Source organism: Lampetra fluviatilis, chromosome 47 (assembly GCF_964198595.1).
Source record: "Lampetra fluviatilis chromosome 47, kcLamFluv1.1, whole genome shotgun sequence".
Classification (NCBI taxonomy): domain Eukaryota; kingdom Metazoa; phylum Chordata; class Hyperoartia; order Petromyzontiformes; family Petromyzontidae; genus Lampetra; species Lampetra fluviatilis.
Window position 1 is genome coordinate 4,542,792 of NC_136321.1, and position 8,653 is coordinate 4,551,444.

Genomic DNA, 8,653 nt, shown 5'->3' on the forward strand with positions numbered 1-8,653 from the left:
AAAACCACGCCCGGCCACCTTTGTCTCCCCGATGCTGATGTTCACACACCGCACCGGTTGCAGTATTCATTTAAGGCTGAGTCGACCGACCGAAGCAGGGGAGGAGGCCCAACTCTGGGCTCACGCGTTCTTGTAGCCGCAGTGCCCTAACCACTGCGCCACCGCTCCCCACTGTTAAACAAGAACCAATACAAAGATCCCACCTTAAAAGCTTCAACAGGTTGTTGGGGCAAGGGCTGTTAGCGAGCACCTATGAAGGCCGGCACGGCACACGAGGGGGTGGGTGGCCAGCACCACGCCCGGTCGCCTTTGTCTCCCCAGTCGCGATGTTTTTACACAACGCACCAGGTACTCATTTGAGGCTGAGTCGACCTAGGAGAGGACCGTGACCTGTTCAGATAATCGTCACCGGTGTTGGCCGTGAGCGGGAATCGAACTCGGGTCGCCGGGTTCGTAGCGCAGCGCGCTAACCGCTACACCACCGCTCCCCACACACACGCACAACCACATACAACCTAGTCATTAAATAAAGAGCGAGACCATCCCTTCTCGCAGTGCAACACAAAAACAAAACAACACCGCAGCAGCCTCCTGTCCGCCGACGCGCATTCGGGTCGTGTCGCCGCGCCGTGCGTCGTTTTCCACGGTGTCCGACGTTTCGCTCCACGTGCCGGGCGACCTACATCAGGAACCAGCCATCACCGGCGGCGGCAGCAGCAGCAGCAGCATCCAGCGGCGCGAAATCGTTCGGGGAGCACGGTAAAAACAAGCGAGCGGCTCCGTCGAGTTCCCGAAGAAGCCCCTGCCGCGGAACGTGGAGCGAAACGTCGGACAACGCGCCGCTGGGGGGTTTCACCGCTGAAGAGGGCAGGCCGGGAGGGCCGCGAAGGCCCGGGCGGCCGCGTGCCTCTCGGCCACGTTATTCGACGGCACGACGAGGGCCGACCGAACGCGACGCCGCGAATAACGAAATGAATCCGTACTTTTGGTCGAACACCATATGAGACGAGGCTCCAAAGAAAGCTGTCTCTGGTGTGGACCAATCAGTTCCAAAGACAATGCATAAATTATTGTTTTTTGTTTGCATTTGACTGCAAGTATTGTGGTTAATGTAAACATGATTCCTTGCAAAAGGTGTCAGTTTTGTTGCCAGAAAAAAGGGGAAAAACCCTATTAGTATATTTTGGTACTGGCAAAGGAGGTCCCATGATGAATCCGTACTCGTTGGTTCTTTCGTGTCTTTACCGCAATAATCAAAGAGGATGGATTCCTGCAGTCACGAAAGCTTCAAATCGAGATCAAAATAAATCCGCTCCACGCTCGCGCAGGGCGGCCAACAGCAGGCGACACCCGGAGATGAACGATCGTCGACTCATTTTCTTGGTTCTTTCGGTAAAGTCACGTAGAATGGAAATAATAAAATAATAAAAATAAACATTCAGACTCTGTCGTCTCGACAGAGCTGTTCTTCACCTGAGGACGGCTGCTTGCGTTGTGGCCGAAACGTCGTGAGAATTATTTTATTATGTTTTATTTTTATTATTTTATTATTTCCCTTCTACGTGACTTTACCGAAAGAACCAAGAAGATGAATCCCTGCAGTCACGAAAGCTTTAAATCGAAAACGATCGTCGACTCGTTTCCGCATGTCCTCCCTGCCACCACCATCACCTCCTCCATCATCGTCATCATCATCAATCAGCCACGATCTATCCACTGCTGGACGGGCACCGTTATTACGTGCGTTCAATTCGCAAGGTGTCGGCTACTCCCAACACTTGCAACCCAGTACATCATCGTCGTTATCATCATCAGCCGTAGGTTATTCCACTGCTGGATGAACGCCTCTCCCCTCCCCAAAACAGCCGTCATCTCCTACGGTGGCGCGATACGACGATCCGTGTGGCTCCTGCGCATTTCGGGCTCATTTCGCCGCTCCGTCTCCGCAAGCGGACGGGCCGCTTGGCGGCGGCTCCACCGATCGTCTCGAGCACCCTCCTCCACGCGACACGCCGCGCCCAGTCACGCTTACTCTCCTCCACGGTTACGTTTTCATCCCCACTCTTTTAAACTAAAACTAATTAGTTATTTTTTTTTTCATTTTACCAGGTTAAGGCGCACTGAGTTATAGACGTTTTTTTTTTTTTAAATAAGCGATCTGGCCACAAATGATAGCTCAACCAAGTGGCTTATCGCGTGGACATTTAAAGTAGCCGGAATACTCTAAACACACTTTGGGTCTCTATGTACGTCTACGTGAGTGTCTGGGTCTCAGTGTAGGTCTATGTGAGTCTCTGGGTCTCAGTGCGGGTCTATGCAAGTCTCTGGATCTCAGTGTGGGTTTACGTGAGTGTCTGGGTTTCAGTGTGGGTCTATGTGAGTCTCTGGGTCTCAGTGTGGGTCTACGTGAGTCTCTGGGTCTCAGTGTGGGTCTATGTGAGTCTCTGGGTCTCAATGCGAGTCTATGTGAGTCTCTGGGTCTCAGTGTGAGACCCAGTGTGGGTCTATGTGAGTCTCTGGGTCTCAGTGTAGGTCTATGTGAGTCTCTGGGTCTCAGTGCGGGTCTATTTGAGTCTCTGGGTCTCAGTGTGGGTCTATGTGAGTCTCTGGGTCACAGTGTGGGTCTATGTGAGTCTCTGGGTCTCAGTGTGGGTCTATGTGAGTCTCTGGGTCTCAGTGTGGGTCTATGTTAGTCTCTGGGTCTCAGTGTGGGTCTATGTGAGTCTCTGGGTCTCAGTGCGGGTCTATGTGAGTCTCTGGGTTGTGTAGGACGCGTCGTGGCTAGCAGGATAATAACGGAGTGGCAGCAAATAAGACGGAACGCGCCCGAAAGGAAGGCTCTGGGTGGATCGTTCATTGATGCGCGCGATCGTAATTTTCGGCGGTGGTGTCTTCCTTTCATCCGGCAGTGGATTGACCATGGCTGATGATGACGACGACGATGATGACGATGGTGATGACGATGGTGGTAGCCTCTTATGGCACAACTGGTTACAATATCCGTTCCTCCTACAGGGAATAAAATTAAAAAAATAATATCCTTCTCTTCCACTAAACGATGTAAACAGATGCAGGGACTAAGCGCAAACTTCATACATATATATAACAAACAAAACATCATCCGCTATAGAGAAACACAAACACACAGACACACAATGAAAAACAAATATCCCTGTACGTAACAATGAACAAAGGATGCGTCTGCCAGTCACAGCATTTTCCTGGACGGGTTGTGCGTCGCAGTACAGATGTGATCTGTATATACGCGCGCGTGTGTTGACCTTCGTTCACACCGTGCGTAGCCAACCGTGTTAATCGGAGGTGCGGGGAGGGGAGCACAGCAAACTAAACACAAAAAGCACTTCGCTGTAGAGCTTTAGAACCTCTGTGACCGTAACGAAGCAAGGGACCTTTGCTACTGAAGTTATTGTGCGACACACGACCTCCGAACCATCCATGGGACATTTTTTTTTCCGGTATTGAAATGATGAGTAGGGCTTTACCGTTTGTGGCAATATAACTGGAGGTGTAAAGATGTTCAAACACAATATAGATACAATCTAAATTAATTTTTATTTTACCAGCTAAGGCCCACTAAGCTGTATAACAATTCTTTGTCCTGGCCACAAATGATAGCTCAACGAAGTGGCTTATCACGTGGAAGTGTACAGTACGCCAAATATTCTAAGTGCGTGTTTCTAAATATTGAGGGGAACACCGGAGGACCCGGAGAAAAATCCACGCCACCACGGGGGAGAGCGACACGCAAACTCCAAATATACAGCAGGCATCAGGGTCGGGATCGGGATCGAACCCACGGCCTCCTGCATACCAGGCGAGGCAGATAACATCTCGCCATCGTGGCATGCAAGGCATTAGCCATGCATACTTGTGGCAAAATATGCCGCAAGTATGGGTGGTTAATGCAGACTTGATGGCATGTTTTGTGTTATAAACCAGTGACCACGAGTTCAATTTCCGCTCATGGCTGGGCCTCCTCTAGGTTGACTCAACCCTAAATGATTATCCGGCGTGGTACCGGCCACCCATCCTCTCGTGTGACGTGCCGGCCTTAATAGATGACGGCACTTGCCACACCAGCCTGCTAAGGCTATACAGAGCGGGGGGGGGGGGACCTTTGTCTTTGTACTGTAGCCTGCGTATTTGTTGAAGCGGGGCTGAATTTCAGCTTGGTCTACCAGCGACCGGCAAAAAATATATGTGCCTCAGCTACAACAGTCACGTGCCAGCTACTCAAGTCTACCAGCGACCCGGATAATTCACACTGGGTGAGAAATTAAGAGGCTGGGAAAAAAAAATAAAAAAGCATTTGAACCAAAATAAAAAAAAATACAGCTGACCCCCCCCCCCCCACTCCCGTGGTGCGGTGGAGTTGCCAACCGTCCCGGTTCTCCCCGGGGATCGTCCTCGTTCACGAGGCAGCAGCTTCTTGGTTCTTTCGGTTAAGTCACGTAGAAGGGAAATAATAAAATAATAACAATTAAACATAATAAAATATAAAAAATATAAAGCTTGGAGCTTCGTGGTGCTTCACTCTTCACCTGAGGACGGCTGCTTGCGTTGCAGCCGAAACGTCGTGATAATTATTTTATTATGTTTTATTTTATTATTTTATTTCCCTTCTACGTGACTTTACCGAAAGAACCAAGAAGATGAATCCCTGCAGTCACGAAAGCTTTAAATCGAAATTTGAGGCAGCAGCTGTTTGTTAGTTGCGTGATAATAAACACAACAACAACAACAACAAGGATAATCCACCACTCAAGACGATGCGTGCCCACGTAGTTCTCCCCCCCCCACCCCCTCCCCATCTTCCGCGACCGTGAGAGATTATTCCTCTTCTCCCCGCGCTGCATCTTGGATTTCGTTTGCCATGTCCATCAGACGGAAGGGTGGCAACCCCAGGCTGATCTTGCTGGTTTTGACGATCGAACGCGGCGCTGAGCATCGCTCGTGGTCCAACCTCAACCGCACAAACCATGGCAGCAGTAGATGCGGATACCGGATGCACAAATGGGAAAAATTAAAATAAAAACTCTCCAGTAGCAGTGTGCCGTGACTGTTGGTCATCCAGAACGGACAGTAGCAACGCGTAACGACGCAATGCCCCCGATCTACGAATGACGAAGAAGGAGACATCACGGCGACACGCCACCACTGCGCTGCTCCTGATGCTGTTGTCTGTCTTGGCTTTATTTTGGTGATTTTCGAAAAGTTTTTTGGTTTGGCCATGTTTGTTTGTTGTAGTACAGAGTTAGACTGATGGCCTTAATCTAAGTTGTCTTGTGGTTGTTGTTGTTTGACTTGCATCCCACTGGGATATTTGCACAGGGTTGGTGTACGGTGATTTTTCTGCAATATTTTTCTGTCTTTTCTTGGATTTTCTGTTTGCACATAGTCACTTTAAGATGTTTTCTCGTTCATGTTTTTGTTAGTTGCGGTTGCACCCGATTCAAGAGCCGAATGGCTCACAGGGCTATACCTAATAAAATGAACTTTGAACTTTTAATGTGAAATCGTAGCCGGTGTTCTGCATCGACACCATCGGCCGCGCGAAAGAGAGATCGCTGATCATCACGATCGCCGTAGCCTCTCGGGACGTTGCCGGGCGGACGTTGGTCGGTTCAGCTCTCGCCCATGATCTGGTCCATGAAGACGGTGGCGATGGGCGGGAGGGGCGGCTGCTGCTGATGCTGCTGATGCGACGTCGCGTGCTGGGCATAGTGCAGGGCATGCTGGGAGCTGTAGAGAGCCGCCCTGCTGTCGTACATGCACTGGGACAGGGAGGCATCTGCGTCGCCTGTCAGACAGCGCACACGCACGCACGTGTTAGATAGACAAAAACAAAGATCCCCCGTATAGCCTCAGCAGGCTGTTGGGGCAAGTGCCGTTAGCGAGCACCTATGAAGGCTTAGTTGTAATGTTTAAACTTCGTGGCAGGTACTTATTTGAGGCTGAGTCGACCTAGGGGAGGCCCGGGACGAGTTCAAATAATCGTCCCTGGTGATAGCCGTGAGCGGGAATCGAACCAGGGTGGGCAGGTTCGTAGCGCAGCACGCTAACCGCTACACTACCGCTCCCCAGAGACACACGCGCACACACACGCGCGCACACACACACTCGTGTCAGATAGACACACACACACGTGTTCGGCAGGCACACGTATTATGCACACACACACACACACGTGTGAGACACACATGCATGATAGACAGACACACCCACGTGTAAGATAGATACACACATAAGTGTTTGACAGACACATACACACATACATATGTCAGATAGACATGCACACACACCTGTCGTCCTTCCCATTCGCACAGTTGGCTACGTACAACGCGAAGGAAGTTCAACGTACATACATAGACGCACACGCACACGTGTTGGATAGACGCACACGCACGTGTTGGATAGATGCACACGTGCTAGATGGGCATGCACGTGTTAGATAGACACATGCAGTCATGTGACCGAGATACACATATTAGAAAATAATATGACAATAATTCTAATGTATAATGCGCATTCCATCCTAAGATCCCAATACGCAAGGCATGAACAGCAGGAAACGAAAACAGAACCTGGGGCAACGGGTCAAGCTGGAGAGGGAAGGCCACTTTAAAGAGATGGGCCTAATGATGAAAGTAGCCTGGTATATGTTTGTGTGTCTGTTAATGTGCGTGGGGGGAGCGGTGGTGCAGCGGTTAGCGCTACGCTGCGCTATGAACCTGGCGACCAGGGTTGGATTCCCGGCCAACACCAGTGACGATTATCTGAACCGGACCTGGGCCTCCCCTAGGTCGACTCAGCCTCAAATGAGTACCTGGTGCGTTGTGTAAACATCGCCACTGGGGAGACAAAGGCGGCCGGGCGTGGTGCTGGACACCCACCCCATCGTGTGCCATGCCGGCCTTCACAGACGCTGCTCGTTAACGGCACTTGTCCCAACAATCTGCAAAGGCTGCACGGGGGATCTTTGTCTCGTGTGTGTTTGAGCCGACTCGAATCTACCCAGGGGAGGTGCAGCACTGGTTCAGATGCTCGCCCCAAACGAGCCCCCGGTGCGCCGTGCAAACATCGCCACTGGGGAGACAAAGGCGGCCGGGAGTCGGTTCTGGCCACCTCACCCCATCGTGTGCCGTGCCAGCCTTCATAGGCGCTCGCTAACGGCACTTGCCCCAACAGTCGTTTAAGGCTGTACGGGGGGTCTTTGTCTTTGGGGCCGTCCATAAATGACGTCACGCGATTTTGGACGATTTTTCCCCCCCCCCCCTCGTCACACGGCGTCACAAAAAATCAGACCCCCCCTCAAATATAACGTCACAAAGCTCTGCCCCCCCCAAAAAAAATTAAACATGCTTCAAATCGCTTTAAACTATTGTCATTGTAGTGCGTATTTAATGTGGCGCTGCACTCTGATGTTGTAGGCGAAAACATTCATCAAAAAATCTATTTAATTAAGTAGAACGTGTTGTCTATATTTATTTAAAGTTGCGCATATTGACGTGACGTCACATTTCTCAACCCCCCCCTCCTCATCACGCATCGTCACAAATGTCTGACCCCGCCCCCCCCCCCTAGGTGCGTGACGTCATTTATGGACGGCCCCATTGTGTGTGTGTGACAAGGCCCCAACAGCCTGCGCACGCAACACGGATTGTGATCGTCGCCACCGCCTTTGGTACCCCTTCCTCACCCGCGGACGAGCAGCAGCCATACTCCTCCTCCGCCTTCCTCGCCCCGTAGCAACCGTCGTCAGCCTTGTGGTCGCCGTAGTAACCGTGATGCTTGCCGTCGCCGTAGTAACCGGGAGGTTCTCCGCCGCAGAGCAGGCCCAGGGGGTCGGGCCGCTCCGGGGCCCGCGACGCGCCGTGGCAGCTGATGACCGGCACGGCACGGCCGGCTAGAGCGCCAACGCCGTAGAAGCCTGCGCGGGGAGGGGGGGGGGGGCACCATCGGGTCGGCCGTTACTTCATTCGGTCTCTCGCACGCACGCACGCACACGCAAGACAAAGATCCACCCCCGGTATAGCCTTAGCAGACTGTTGGGGCAAGTGCTGCTAGCGAGCAGCACCCGTTAACGCTCGCAGTCACTCACTCGCGTTGATCCGCTCCACTCTCAAATCACGCAAAGACAAAGTTCCCCCATATAGCCTTAGCAGACTGTTGGGGCAAGTGCTGTTAGCGAGCAGCACCCGTTATCGCTCGCAGTCACTCACTCGCGTTGATCCGTTCCACTCTCAAATCACGCAAAGACAAAGTTCCCCCATATAGCCTTAGCAGACTGTTGGGGCAAGTGCTGTTAGCGAGCAGCACCTAATGAAGGCCGGAACGGTGCACGAGGGGGTTGGGTGGCCAACACCACGCCCGGCCGCCTTTGTCTCCCCAGTGACAAAGTTCACACGTCGCACCCGGGTACTCATTTGAGGCCGAATCGACCTAAAATCGTAAACCCAAACGGCACACCCCTTAACCACTCACCTCAAGCACCACCACCTCGAACCCCAAACCCCCTCACCACCCTAACGCACAACCCCCGTGTTCCTCTAACCAGTGACATAGCTAGGATATTTTGCGCCCGGGGACAAACTATAAAATTGGCGCCCCCCCCCCCGGCCCCCCCGTTTAA